This window comes from Priapulus caudatus, unplaced genomic scaffold (genome assembly GCF_000485595.1).
Source record: "Priapulus caudatus unplaced genomic scaffold, Priapulus_caudatus-5.0.1 Scaffold64, whole genome shotgun sequence".
Classification (NCBI taxonomy): domain Eukaryota; kingdom Metazoa; phylum Priapulida; class Priapulimorpha; order Priapulimorphida; family Priapulidae; genus Priapulus; species Priapulus caudatus.
The window spans coordinates 580,322-595,870 of record NW_014577125.1 but is presented as its reverse complement, the minus strand read 5'-3'; the positions used below and the strand labels follow the sequence as shown (position 1 = coordinate 595,870).

Sequence of the window (15,549 nt, the reverse complement as noted above, 5' to 3'; positions counted from 1 at the left end):
GGGCACAGGGCAGAATTTAGACATTTTCTCAGGACGATGGTCGTGTGACCGAGCGATTGAAGAAACTTTTTTGTTTTCAGCGGCTGACCTACCATTTTTATGGCTTTATTGAAAGGACCATGAAATTGTGCTTTCCACTGACGTGCCGGACAGTAAGTGTCTGATAACCTTTTGACCCTCAAGAGGGAGGGTTAAACATGGATTTGTTGACTGTTAACAAAGGAGTGAACTGCTTTTGCCTATTAGAGCCCCCTCCCCCCACCTCCCCCTTCCCCCTCTCCCATCCTCCCCCCGCCCCCTTCCCCCACCCCCTCCCCCACTCTCCCCCTACCCTCCATCTGCGATAGTGGGCATGTCCTAACAATGATGTGTACGCAACTGCGTGTCTGCATATCTTGCGCCTACACAAATGTTGGTACTACGCACTGACTGAAATTTTACGTTTATAAACCGCTTAACAAGCAGACCTCAGATGAGCCCAGACGCTCTGCGGCTCTTGTTATTATTATTGATCATCATCATCATCCATCATCATCATCATATCATCATTACTACTGCTGTTGCTACCGTTACCGCTGCTGCTGCTGCTGCTGCGGCTATGGCAAGCCATTTGTATCATAATTCGAGAAACCACCCGGTTCCTCGCCACGGAAACCACGTTTCGTGCTCACAAACTAGCTTTTCTTGCTTCATAGCAAACCAGGCAGGTTCTTGCATGAAACTAGGGTTTCGTGGCGACGAAACCTGGTTAGCCATAGCAGTATAGCTGATCTTGTCTGACAAAAGAAAATACGGCTTTGGAAGCAAAATTTAGGTTTCACAGAACCCACTATTCAACGCGCCATTTTGTATCATAATTCGCAGAAACTCACGGTTCCTCGCCCACGCAAACAGGTTTCGCTGCCTTCACACAAAACCTACCGTTTCTTGTCATGAAACTTAGGTTTCATCGGCCATGAACCTGTTTCGTAGCCTTATAACCGCAGTTATAGCTGATCTTTAGTTTCTTGAGCAAGAAACTAGGTTTTTGGGCAGCAAGAACCAGCTTTGCAGCCCAAGAAACCCACTTTATCAACGCGCCATGTTGTATCAGTAATTCGAGAAACCATACGCTTTCGAAGCGACTCGAAACCAGGTGTTCGTGCTTCACAAAACCAGGTTTCTTGCCATGTAAACGTGTGTTTCTAGCCCTATAACCGCGTAGTTTATGCTGTAGAATCTTAGTTTCTTGAGTGCCAAGAAACTAGGTTTTGGCAGCAAGAACCTAGCGTTCAGAAGAAACCCACTTTCAACGGCGCCATTTGTAATCATAATTCGCAGAAAACCATAGCTTTCGACGCGCACGAAACCAGTTTCGTGTCCAAAACCAGCCGTTTCGTACCAACCACACGCCACGTACTCGCGGGTACACGCCACAGTGCACGCGGGCGTACACGCACGTGCACGCACGTTGCACGCAGTCGTGCCGCGTCTGCACGCGCGTGTTACACGCGCACGTACACGCGGGTACACGCTGTTGGTACCACGCACGTACACGCTTGTACACGCCACGTGCACGCGGGTACACGCTCGGTACACGCTACGTACACGCACGCGTAGACGAGCGCGCGGTACACGCCACGCCTGCACCGCGGTACACGGCCTGGTACACGCACGTACACGCGGGTACACGCCCGCTGCACGCGCGCCGTACACAGCTGGTACTACGTCACGTACACGCACGTATCACCGGCGCTACACGCACGTGCACGCCGGGTCTACACGCGTCCGCACGTACACGGGTACGACTGTACACGCGGGTTAACGCACCCGTGCGTACGCGCGTACTCGCTGCACGGGTACACGCACGGTGCACGCGGGTACACGCGTGGCTGTACACGCTGTCACGACTCACGCGAGTACACGCACGTGGCCCCGCGGGTGACACGTGAGTACACGCAACGTACACGCCACGTACACGCGCGGTACACGCACCGTGCACGCGGGTACACGCTGGCTACACGCACGTACACGCGGCGTTACGACGCCACGTGCACGCCGGGCTACACGCTGGTACACGCCACGTGCACGCGTGCCGGTATCACGCACGTGCACGCTGGGCTACACGCTGGTACACGCACGTCGCACGCGGTACACGCAGATATACGCACGTACACTCTCATACATTTAATAGCACAGCATATTTAATTTATTTATACAATATTTAATTAATTCGCCTAACTAGTATTATTTGTTACTATATGTTATTATATTACTATTACTTATTTGTTACAATAAACTATATGTTATTTCTATAGTATTTACTGAGCAGTGGCCCCGAGTGGCTGAACTACGCTGACGTCACCCTCGGGATTACGAATCCTAGATACGGGCCTTAGCAACGACGAAACTATGTTTCGTCGCTCGAAACTATGGTTTCTCGAATTATGATACAAATGGCGCGGTTGAAAGTGGGTTTCTTGCTGAAACCTAGGTTCTTGCTTCCAAAACCTAGTTTCTTGCTCAAGAAACTAAGATTCCAGCTATAACTGCGGTTATAGGGCTAGAAACCACGTTTCATGGCAAGAAACCTGGTTTTGTGAGCACGAAACCTGGTTTCGTCGCAAGAAACTAGGTTTTGTGAGCACGAAACCTGGTTTCGTGCGAGGAACCGTGGTTTCTCGAATTATGATACAAATGGCTTGCCATATGCGGCTGCTACAGCTACTGCCGCCGTCACTGCTGCTGCTACTGCTACTGCTACCGCTGCTACTGCCGCTGCTGCTGCTACTGCTACTGCTACTGCTGCTGCTGCTGCTACTGCTACTGCTACTGCTGCTGCTGCTGCTGCTACTGCTGCTGCTGCTACTGCTACTGCTACTGCTGCTGCTGCTGCTGCTGCTGCTGCTGCTGCTACTACTGCTGCTGCTGCTACTGTTGCTGATGCTACTGCCACTGCTACTGCTACTCCTAGTAACTGCTACTAGTGGGTTAATGTATTCATACTGCTGTTTGATCAGAGGCTGGCAGTACAGATGGGAGAACAATTAGGGGCATGCGACGCGAGAAAGCTACCACGAAAGATGTTAATTAATTACATGCTGCTCTTTAATATTTCACACGTCATTTGCATTTTGGTTATTATGAATTGATTGCCTTTGCGGTCGAGGGATGTCCTCCATAGAGGCATGTTGTTTGTTAACAACTTTCATAAATTATTGGACTTAATTAAAAGGCTCATCGACGTTATTCTAAAATGTCAACAAAAAATACGATGGCAGCAAGTGGTATATGTTTGCATGTGCTTGACTATATAAGGTAAAGCACTGTGGGTTGCGCGCACGGTCACGCATACGTACGCATGCGTAGTATTACGTGGATTCGACAGTTTTTTGGCGAGTTATTTCGTATGTCTATTCTTGATCTGCAAAGATGTGTCTCTTCTCGTCTCGTGCCTTCTCGCAATGGCAGCGCGAGCGAGTAATGCCCCCTAGACTGATACCAACCGTCCCTGTGCTTGCCACATGATGGTTTTCGACGACTTTTGGTGTCAGTCTATACGAGACCCGTATAATATGTCTGTGCAAAGCTATCGTTATTTCGTCGCATCGCTGTCAGCGATAAAAAAAAAGTCACGATCGCGACAGAGTGTTATACGATTGCGGGTTCAAAACAGCAGCGGCTCCAGGTATCTGTAATATACATATATAATATATCTGTAATACACATAAAACACGGGAAAACACACGTTTGCGATGCGATTCCACCGGTACGCGCGGTGTATGATGGGACGTTTCGGATCACGTATCGAGTATTCAATACAGCTATCACCACTTTAGTGAACGCCTGTTTTTGACATGCCATTAGGAGCCGTTTTATGATGAAGCGTTTTTTTACAATTACACTTCTTATTATAACAGTGGCCAATATAGATCTAGTATAGGGGTTACTGGCTCAAAATGGACGCCATTCGCTGTCGAATTGCCGTTATTTTAACTTATTTATGTGTTTGCTCGTAAAATTGTCGCAGCAGCTCATTTCTATGTTGTAACACACTATAGGAAAAGCAAATATGAACAGTGATTAACGTATATGATAGAAGAAAGGTTTTATTTTGAAGAAAATACGTGCATCCTGCGAAGTGTACGGCGTTAAAAATACACACGCACGCACGCACTCAGACGCACGCACACGCACACGCACACGCACACGCACACGCACACGCACACGCACACGCACACGCACACGCACACGCACACGCACACGCATATATATATATATATTTACTTATTTATTTATTTATTTGTTTATATATATATATATCATACCTGGTGCGTGAGTTCGTGGGCGATGATTCTCGTGATAGATCGCTTGTCGCTGGCGCTCGATAGCTGCTCATCAAAAAGCATATAAGCCTCACGATAGGTGACTAGACCCCAGTTCTCCATCGCTCCCCAGTGGAAGTCGGGAATGGCGATTAGGTCTGAGCGTTGAAAGCATTGCCGCAGCGTCGCAGGGTGGTGTGAGGAGTATACAATATGAAAAATAATATTAAATATTTCAAACGTTTGTTACGCTCTCTCTCTCTCTCTCTCTCTCTCTCTCTCTCTCTCTCTCTCTCTCTCTCTCTAGGTTGATATTTATATCGATATCTCTACACTCTTCCCCTAACCCTATTCCTACGTGACTTAGCAGCGTGTGTGATGTCTACAGCTCAGACAGACACTGCTGATATATCATCCGCAGTGAGCATCCTAGGAGAGCTGCTCCGACCTGCAATGTTTTGCTTTTTCTTTGCTCACGGGAATAGCTTTGATATGATGTTTACCTCCGAGCCTCGGAGCATTTGTTTCGGCTCTCTGCCAAAGCCAGTTGAGTAAGCTATAGGCATTCTGAACAATACAGGCACATGGAACGTATTGTTAAATAATTATTGGTTATTTGTTTCAATAACGTAATGATGGCAAATAAATGCGAAATGTATGTACTACCAAAGTCTTAATGTTTCTCTACTCTCTTTCGCCTATTATTCGAAATAATAGGCTGTAAATGCCGTTCAAATGTTCCTCTGCAACACACAACTTCACCGCACGCACACCGCTGTGCACAAACAAAAAACTCTACATTTTGTAGTTTGTGCAAAACGGCGTGCGTGTGGTGAGCCTGTGTGTTTGCAGAGCAGCAATTGAACGGCATTTACGTTGAATTATTCGTCGATAGGGAACACAGGTCTACACCCGAAGACTGGTTGTAAATACATTTCGTGTTTATTTACCACCATATTGATTTTATTAATGAAACGGTAAGTTCCAGTTAAAGTGCCTGTGCTGAACATGGCTGGTTTTACCAGAAAGAAAGAAAGAAATTTATTCACAAAAATCGACTCGATTATGCCTGTGCGTCCTGCACACTATTCTCACATAGCGCTTTGATCACTTGGTATTCACTACGCAGTGCGCAAATGCTGACTATGACGTTTACGCCACGAATATAAGCAGGTAGTAATTTTTACTAATATATAGATTTAGGCATTGCCTAAAAGCGGAGCCACCGATAGGTGACTCGCCGATAATGTTATCTTACGTCAACGTCCCCAAAACAGCAAAGAAACAAACATTTGTTGTTTGCGGTCTGTTGCGTTTAAAACGGCACTGATTTTATTGACTGAAACAACTAGACCGTTATTTCGAATCTCCTCTGCGTTATTTGCTCTTGACGCCATTACGTAGGCCCCTACTCAGTTGAAAACTCTATATATACACACACAAGACAACATACCTCCCCCCGCTATCGGTTTTTACCTCTACGCCTTACTCCATTCTCGCTCTCGCTCTATCTCTCTCTCCCTCTCTTTCCCCGTCTCTCTCTCTCTCTCTCTGCACGATTCCCTTAGTTGCCTCTGATGTTCGCGCTTCTCTTTTTTTTCTTCTAAACAAATTTGCTCTATAGTGATATGGAGCGGAAAAACATATTTCGCTATCCCAGGTAACTGATGGTTCGACCAGTCGCAGTCCTGGATTCTAGAATTCATATATCGCCGTGTGTCACAGATATTCTTACAGTACTATCGCCGAGGATGGCCGATAAATTATACAGTCGTTGATTGGTGAGCACGCTGACACGTGACATAGATCTCTCATTAACGAGAGAGGTGAGGTGAGGAAGCCTGAGTATGACGGATCGCCCGCGTGAAACTCGAGCTTGCCTCTGAACTTTGGTTGGTCCCCTGACCTTCCTGTTCGGTGCTAGAGTTGCCGTTTTCGCGCTCGTTCTCTCTCTCTCTCTCTCTCTCTCTCTCTCTTTCTCTTTCTTTCTTTCTCTTTTTCTCTCTCTCGCTCTCTCGCCCCTCTCTCTCTCGCTCTCTCTCTCCCTCTCTCGCTCTCTCGCCCTCTCTCTCTCTCTCTCTCTCTCTCTCTCTCTCTCTCTCTCTCCCTGTCTCTCTCTCTCTCTCCCTGTCTCTCTGTGTGTCTGTCTATTTGTCTGTCTCTCTCTGTCTCTACCCCTCTATATCTTGCACGTATGATCAATGCTGCGAAATACTTGCGCGCTATCAACTCAAAAGCCTTAAAAATCGTCGTCGCCGGTGACGCTATCGTAATTATTATAAACACTGTTTGATGAATTAACCTTTCTAGGTGATGCCTCCTATAGGCGTGACATTACAGCCTGTTCTGCTAGCATCTATGACAAATACGAAATACGCATATACGCTCTCTTATGACAATATTTGTCATAGGAAGATTCTTCCTATGACAAATATTGTTGTATGTGTTGGAGTTTAGGAGCGCTATTATGAACGCAAGCAGTGAATTTCAGCTGTAAAGCGGAACGAAGTGGACTCGCCAATATTTTTTGTGTTATAGGAGAGCGTATATGCGTATGTCGTATTTGCCATAGATGCTAGCAGGAGCGTATAATGACAAATATTGTCATTATACGCTCCTGATGCTAGCAGAACAGGCTGTGACGTCACGGGCGTATCGTGGCGTGTTTCTGAGGTATATAAGGTTGTTGGGCCTAAAAGGGGTACGGTCAACTTAGTTCCATTTTCCTAGTTTACACATAAAATTATCCGCTACGACTCATAGTTTAGCCTGTCTTCTGACAATCAACCATTTGTCGCCATCTTGTTTAGGAGATTCATGAGGGGGTGGGGAAATAACTAACGCGACAACCCGCAGATATAGCGAATACCGGCCACCGATGGAATTAATATCTTGCACAGTTGGATCGCTGATCGGGCAAGCGGGTGTTGATTGTGGACACACTCCTGCTTGTGGGACGCATGGAGACGAGCAGCTGTCAATACGGGTGTGCATATAATTTGTTCAATGCGATTAATACGAATACCGGACGGCAGTCACACGAGTGTTTACATTAGCTACTGTATACGCCATATTTTTTGCGTACAGATATTTTCGCGGATTCAGACTTGACGGACAATTTCGCGAGTGGTTAATTTCGCGGTCGGTGAATTATGAATTATTCGGTGTTATCCGGTATGAATTATTCGCGTGTTGTTATTTTCGCGGTCGGGGACGCGTTCGCGAAATTAGCGAAAATTACAGCACCGCATCGTATTACAAATCCGTAGCGCGCCGAGGCAATGTTTACTCCCTTGTTCTTTGACGTGATGACGTTTCAATATGGCGGCGGGACTTCACGTTCTCACTTATACGAATTCTCACCCGAAAGTCACCTTCGCGATTACATTAGGCGGCGCATGTATGTCACACGCTTTAGCAGGATGCAGCGTGCAATTCAGCAGGGATGCTGATGAATTGCACGGGAGGAATTAAAAGTCGCTGCACGATTGTTTGCTTCACGATCTAGTTATCTTTCCTCGGTGAGCAGCGACAGCCCGTGGCGTGCCGGCTTTAATCTCCTAACCACTCGTCCACGCAATTAAGTGGCAATCTATGCAGCTTCACACACCGCTTATTCACTCGATGAATATAGTCACTGGCGTGGGGAGCACTGTCGACCGCCATCATTGTTTTATCACATCTCCGCATTTATCATCGATGTTGTTGTTTGTATTGATGTTTACGCGTTTGTATCACGTTTCTGTCTCACGCGTGCTATTTGTTGCCCGGTTGTCTTGTAATCTTGCTTAGCAGAAATCGGGAGCCCGTTGTCAGAAACAAAATTAGTCGCAACATTAGTCTTAACAATAACATTTTCTCGTAGACCGTCGACAGCGCTTTGTTTCGTATTGTTATCAGGAAATCTGTTACGATTTTTCATTCAGGTATTTCTTTTTCTCAGCGTTTCTGTCGACGGTCTAAGAGAAAAAGTAAATGTTAAGACTAATTTTAAGACTAATTTTGTTTCTGACAACGGGCCCCCGATGTACTAACACACACACACGCGCGCACACACACACACACACATACACACACACACACACACACACACACACACACACACACACACACACACACACACACACCACCACACGACACGACACACGACACAAGAACAGAGCGGACGCCAGGCGCAGAACTGAGGCAACAATAATATAAGTAGTACGTACAATAAGATATGTGACTATATATTATAGTATATAATATATAACAAATTCAAATAGAAGGTTAAGGGTATTTAAAAAAATATTGGAATTAACGAGCCTTCTATTGCGGATGTACCAATAAGATAACAATGCCATTTATATAGCGGTTCGATTCCAATGTCTTCTGAATTGCCTGAGTGAAGAGAATGATGTAATATCTCGAAAGCGCGTTAATAATCACACAGCACCTTAACCTATTCTCTTAATCTTGTTTTTATCATATAGCGCCTACCATGGGTGTCGTGGGTGTGAAACTTGTATACTATCTATATATTATAATTAACCCGTTCAACGTCTGTTATAATACCAAGTCGTCATGTTACGCTGACTGCGTTCGCTACACTGAACGCCTAGTAAAGCGAAGGCAGCCTAAACAGTTCGCAAACCTCGTTATCGAATAAACGCAGAACGAGGCTAAGCAGCGGCCTACGACTGGTAACCCCGTTCGCGACTCCCACCGTCACACATAGGCTGTGTGTAGGCGTGTGAAATGTCGACCGGGTACCAGTCTACGAGCAGGCTGCACAATCCGCACGACCGAGGCACATTATTTTTATTTTGGTGGTAATCTAGTTTAATGCTTTATCGAGAGAGCAATTGATTGTTTATCAGTTACTAAATTATAATTATATAGACATATAGAACCTAATATAAACATTATAAACTATGTATAGAAGTAGTAGGTTATTGCAGTTGAAAATCGTTGACGAAATGACTTCAAGCAAAGGACTGTCGTCGTGATTGGGCGTTTGCTCAGCCAGCAGGCCACCCACTTCCTATAGGTAATGAGGTTAACGCGCTCTACGAGTAAGGCCCTAGCGCCGTTACTAGCAGGAGCGGTTAATCATTAACGTTATGATTATATGTGTGTGTGTGTGTGTGTCGTGTGTGTGGTGTGTGTGTGTGTGTGTTGTGTGTGGTGTGTGTGTTGGTGTGTGTGTGTGTGTGTGTGTGTGTGTCATGTTAGTCTATGTAATACCTAAGGAAGCAAACTCGGTCGGACAAAAACCTCAAGAAATCAAATGTAGCAACATTTATTTGAAGAAGCAATTGCCATTCGCTTTGGTGGCGATCCTCAAGACTTTGTCCTCACGAGCGTATTTGTGATCTGACCGATTCCATTTGTCGAACTGTGTTAGGTAAGAGGCAAGGTCACGCGCCACGAAAATGGCGCACTGCCCAATAATCGAACACAAATTAATCAGATAAACATCCGAGAGAGCAACGAAAGCGAGAGGAAAAAGAAAGAGAGAGAGAGAGAGGTGGGCGGGAGAGAGAGAGAGGAGAGAGAGGAGCGAGAGAGAGAGAGAGAGAGAGAGAGAGAAGCGAAGAGAAAGAGAAGAGAGAGAGAGCGAGAGAGAGAGAGAGAGACGAGAGAAGAGAGAGGAAGGCGAGAGAGAGAGAGAATGAGAGCGAACGAGGTGGGCGAGAGAGAGAGAGAGAGAGAGAGAGAGAGAGAGAGAGAGAGAGGAGAAGAGAGAGATGAGAGGGGAGAGAGAAGAGAGAGAGAGAGAGAGAGGGAGGGAGATGAGAGAGAGAGAGAGAGAGAGAAGAGAGAGAGAGAGATGAGAGAGAGAGAACGAGGAGAAGAGAGAGAGATAGATAGAGAGCAGAAGAGAGAGAGAGAGAGAGAAGAGAGGGCAAGAGAAGAAGAGAGAGAGAGAGAGTGATAGATAGAGAGAGAGCGGAGAGAGAGAGAGAGGATAGATAGAGGAGAGAGAGAGAGTAGAGAGAGAGTAGTAGAGAGAGAGAGAGAGAGAGAGAGAGAGAGAGATGAGAGAGAGATGAGAGAGAGAGAGAAGCCGGGAGAGAGAGAGAGAGAGAAAAGAAAGAGAAGAGAGGGAGAGAGAGAAGGAGATAGAGAGAGAAGAAGAGAGATAGAGAGAGAGAGAGAGAGGAGAGAGAGAGAGAGTAGATATGAGAGAGAGAGAGAGGAGAGGAGAGGAGAGAAGAGGGGAAGAGAGAGGAGGAGAAGAGCAGAGTCAGACGACGTGAAGCCAATGCAGCGCACAAGGATATTGAAAGCCTAAAGATAGAGAGAGAGAGAGAGAAGAGATAGACTATACGAGAGAGAGAGGAGCAGAGAGAGAGAGGAAGTATAGACCACGAGACGAGCAGCCGCCACCCAGACCCACGCCAGACACGCACCCACGCATCTTATTAGGACGGCCCGCGGCCCCCACTGAGCCCAGTCCGCAGCGCCCAGCAAAGGAGAGAGAGAAGAGAGAGAGGAAAAAGAGAGAGAGAGAGAAAGCCAACAAGGCTAAGGATGAGAGAGAGTCCCTGAACGTCCGCTAAAAGTCATATGTATTCGTTTCGTATTTATTTGTTTCACGACCTTTCAGACGTGACGTCCGTGCTCTACCGCAATCCGGCTGGCTATTCAGGATTATTGCAATGCTTTATTATGGACTAGCGGGATACCCAGCGTTTCCCGGGAAAATCAGTGGCGTTACTCAGTTGGTGACCGCTTGGTTGAAAGGAAAATACCCAAAAAAATCTCCAATCTATCTATCTATATTTATTATTCATTCTATTCGACAGGCAGGCGAAACGGAGCCTAAAGTAGATTCCAGGCGCGCGTTTTAGCAGACGAATTGAAAGAGATTGCCAAGTCTGCCTGTGTCAGTCTGATTGTGTATGTGTGCACAGCACGGGCACGAGCTTGTATTCGCGTGAATAGAGTGCCTATATAGGCACTATCGTTTGTGCATTTATCTGAAACAACCTCCGCGACATCGCTGCGACAATATACAGCGCACACTGCGCTACATTATGTTTTTATAGGCTTTAAACACGGCAGGTCCTTCGCTAATTTTACCGAGACCCTGCAGAGGTGTCGCTAAAGTTGTTAGCTAAATAACGGAGCTTTGTGAAACACGCGCGGACGTGTTCTTCGCTATTTACCGATCAACTTTGAAAATAGCGAAGGAAAAATAGCGAAGGAACGTTAGTACGCGCCCCAGATGGATCCAGGATGGCCCAGGATGGCCCAGGATGGCCCAGGATGGGAGATTAGAAACACAGATACGAGACGAACCCAGTAGTCAGTCCAGTTGAGTTGATACTCTCCACCTTTTGCACGGGTATTGCTCTAATGAAGATTAAACGTTTATTGGCGAATGAATCGAATCAATCACTTGTTTTATTTATAGAGGAGATATATCTCTATGCTCAAGCCAAAAAAAAATTATGAAATTTCCAGCACCTAATTATGTTACCACACAAATTTTAAATTTTTATGTAAAAATGGTATTTTGGATATTTCTCAATTACCAGAAAGAGTGAGGATACAAAATTTTCGCCACATGTTAAGCACAATAGGCTCGTTCACACTGGCGGGAATTAGCGGGATGCAAATCTCGGTTTTTGCATCGCGATCGAAATACCGAGATTTTTACTAGTGTGAACGCAAAAATCTCACTAAGTATCGCGATCAGCATCGCGCTGCAAATCGCACTTTTGACTGCGATTATTTAGAATTAGCGCGATGAATTGCACCGCGGCGTGTGTGTGAACGCTCGCGCAAATAATCCCGGTATTTTCTATCCCATCATTCCAAGCGATCGTATCAATATCCGGCAGTGAGCATGCGCAGTTCGATTAATCGAATTATCCCGCTCGGCGATTAGCGAGATATTTCCGCCTGTGTGAACAACGACACAATTATCTCGGTATTTCCATCGCGATTAGCATCGCGGTTTTTCTTGTGTGTGAACACGCCTAATATGTACCAAAAAAGGTTGTCAGGATTTTTCTTTATGTTCTATATTTACCGAGAAAATTTTTTACAGCAATATGTTGCCATTAAAACGAGTGTAAAATTAAATTATTCCGAGTTGTAATCACAGAGAAATATCCATTTATACATCGACTACTAAGTCAGAAATTGGAATGGAGAAATCAGCGTTTTTCTATTTTTCACAATGATCGACCGCCTGTGTGAAAAATGGGTGAACGTATGTGAAATATCTACTGTTAGTACTTACTGCGACATATCCATGACTAACTGACACCACTAAATTGGTAAAATGTTACATGCACCTTGAGAAATTCTGAGAAATTACGAGATGACCAGCGCAATTTCATGCAAAATGGCGCGAACCCGCCCATTATCTGACGTCACTGTCAACAAACGCGCGCCTTATGTAATGTGTGTTGCGAGGTGTGAGAACTATTTTAGGCTTTTGTGGGATACTTGTTGGATCAAGGTAGTAGTATTACTACTAGTACAGCTGTAGCAGAGTTGATGTTGATGGATGCTGGCTGGCTCAGTAAATACTAAATATCGTAAAAATATCGTAACCCTGGTTGTATCATGTCTCTGACGTCATCATGACGTCAGCCGCGGCTCACTAGCCATGTACGCGGGCAATCAAAACGCTCTGACAGTTCACATGTACCGTTATATGGAGAAATGAGCATGTACACAGGTGGCACATAGTGTTAGCCATCGAATAAAGTTGAAAATGAAAAATCGGTAAAAAAATTTCTTAAAACTTTGTGAGTATCCTTAATTTTACAGTAATTAAATATTACTAGCTTGAAGAAATTAAACGAAGCCGTTTCGGCGCGTACAATGCAAGGGCGACTTAAATCGGTTACCAATCCGCTTAGCTCCAAGAAACGGTCTTTGCTAGGGTCAGAAGACGTTGTTGAAGACGTTGTAGAAGTTGTTTAAGGCATTGTAGAAGACGATGTGTATATTGACGTTAGTCACACAGCCTGGTCGGGCTACAATTCGCTGTATTATGTGATATCTATGCTGCCAGCGGTATAACGCGCAAACAGCTCATGAATACATCATGATCATATTAGCGGTGGTTGTGTTTCACAGAACACGTTTACCGGTAACACATTAACTCTGCTCTAGTTTGCTTATTACTTTCATCGACGCACAGGGAAATTGGGGGAAGCACGCAATTTTGACAGCAATACTATACACGATGCACGTAGACACGACCGAGGTATTCAGCATCGTGTTGCTCATTAAAACTGTGTATCAAATACGACTATTAGTCATAAATTTTAATGGGAATATAATAACATGCCCGCAAGTATCATGCTATCAAAGCTAAGCCTAATCATGCACACAGTGAAATGAGATGCGTAGAATATAACTTGCGAAGAGCAAACGTAAAGCAGAACATAATAAAGGTTATCAGTTCCATCCTCGTTTGCTCGTTGACTATTCTGTCTGTGACATTATCATTCCTACTAACGCCTTCAACTGGTGATATCAGGAGCTGTATAATATATATATATATATATATATATATATATATATATATATCATAGGACAATGTTGAAGAAGAGGCCTGGACACGCCTCTACGGGGCACAGCCTCGACTGAGCTACCCCACGGGGATTTAGCTCTGGTTTGTTGTTGCCACTTCATAAATGTTTATAAAAAAAAAATTGTAAAAATAGTTTCGTTTAAGAAATTGCTACACTAGTTAGCAATGAACTATATATACTCTATATATAACTCTCTATACTATCTATATATATACTCTCTATATACTCATATAATATACATTATACACTCATGTAATGGTGATATCACACTAGATTGTCTTTGGTGACGTAGAAAAATACACCAAGTGAAACAAAATTCAATACATTTTATAATATATATTCATATATACACACACATATATATATATATATATATATATATAATATATATAACCCCCTTTTCACGCAAACCGCAAAAAAAAACAAATGCCATGCGTGTTTATTTGTGTGTGTTAGACGCAGTCTATCACTGTAACAGCGTTAGTACTGCGTTTTACGCATTTCATGTCACGATAACTAAATGCATTGCCGCTGGCTCGTAGTAACGTGAGATGAAGACAGACAACACGAGAAATCTCATCTCGTACTGTCAAAGTAGTTTGCCGCAGTTCTGATGCAAGCATATCGTTTGTCGCGCGATTTCATAGGGGCTTTCGAGTTGCTATTTTATGCTGTTCAGTTATTTTATTGGTCGCAAAGCACAATTAGTTTACGAAGAATGAAAATTTCGATATATGCTAAATGCATTTCGTTGGTATGTTTATAATATGTCGGTCTCTGTCGTGCAAACTTGATTGATGCTAGAGTATAGAGTGTGCTAGAGCGAGCTGTTGTGGTGGATTTAGAGTGCTCGTGGTTTATTACTGATTTGCTATACGAGGCCAGGCCTATTTTCCATCACGACAACCATGTTGTTAGCAACATCAGTGGAACGGCGAAGCAATTAACCCTAGTTTGTGAATGATTGAACACTCGCTATTACATTTTCCATCAACAACATCAATAGATGAAGATGAAACATTGCCTTTAGTGGTTGCTTTTACACTTTGATATGAAACGTGTTTTAATCTAGTATGTTACGACACAGCAGTCGCTCGGAAAGGCACTGCACTGCTCTTGGGCAACGCGAGTCAAATCACTGTACACTAATTTGAGGAATTGTAACAGAGTCGATGTAGAAAGGATGCTTACGGTACGTATACATTGACATGTAATTAAGTCATGTATTACTACATGTAAGTATGGATATCCCTGATTGCTAGCTAGTTTCATAACGTGCATCACAGGGAATACTATTTATAACAGACGCGTGTCTTCGCTACCAGTAACCACTTAGCAGTCTCCATAGCAGGTTTACTAATGTCAGACGTTATATCGGTATATTCATGATGCGATGTATGAACTAATGAACTAATTCGTAATAAATTGTCGATTCTGGTCGATTGTCGGTTGCACGCGCATGCTGGAAGTTATAGTTATAGAAGCTTGAATCAGCGTTTCAGTATAGAGCACGTCTCGTCGTCAAGCGCGAATGTGTGAACGAAAATCTTTTATGGTTCCATGAACGATAAATTTAGGCACGTTTCATATTGTCACCTTTTAATGAAACACACACGCGCGCACGTAAAGTAAACAGTCATGTAACTGTAGCTTCAAAGCTTAGATGTTGCCATTTTCAGAACACTACCTGTACAATTTAG

The 15,549-nt window shown here is 44.4% G+C and overlaps 1 protein-coding gene and 1 long non-coding RNA gene across 3 annotated transcripts in view; one reads left to right on the top strand and one right to left on the bottom strand.

Annotated features, from left to right (window-relative positions):
• The window catches only part of LOC106821239 (gonadotropin-releasing hormone II receptor-like), a 144,898-nt gene that overhangs the window by 65,501 nt on the left and 63,848 nt on the right, over positions 1 to 15,549 (top strand). The gene's annotated exons all lie outside the window — the stretch shown is intronic.
• The window catches only part of LOC106821240, an 18,209-nt gene that overhangs the window by 1,752 nt on the left and 908 nt on the right, over positions 1 to 15,549 (bottom strand). The window lies entirely within an intron of this gene.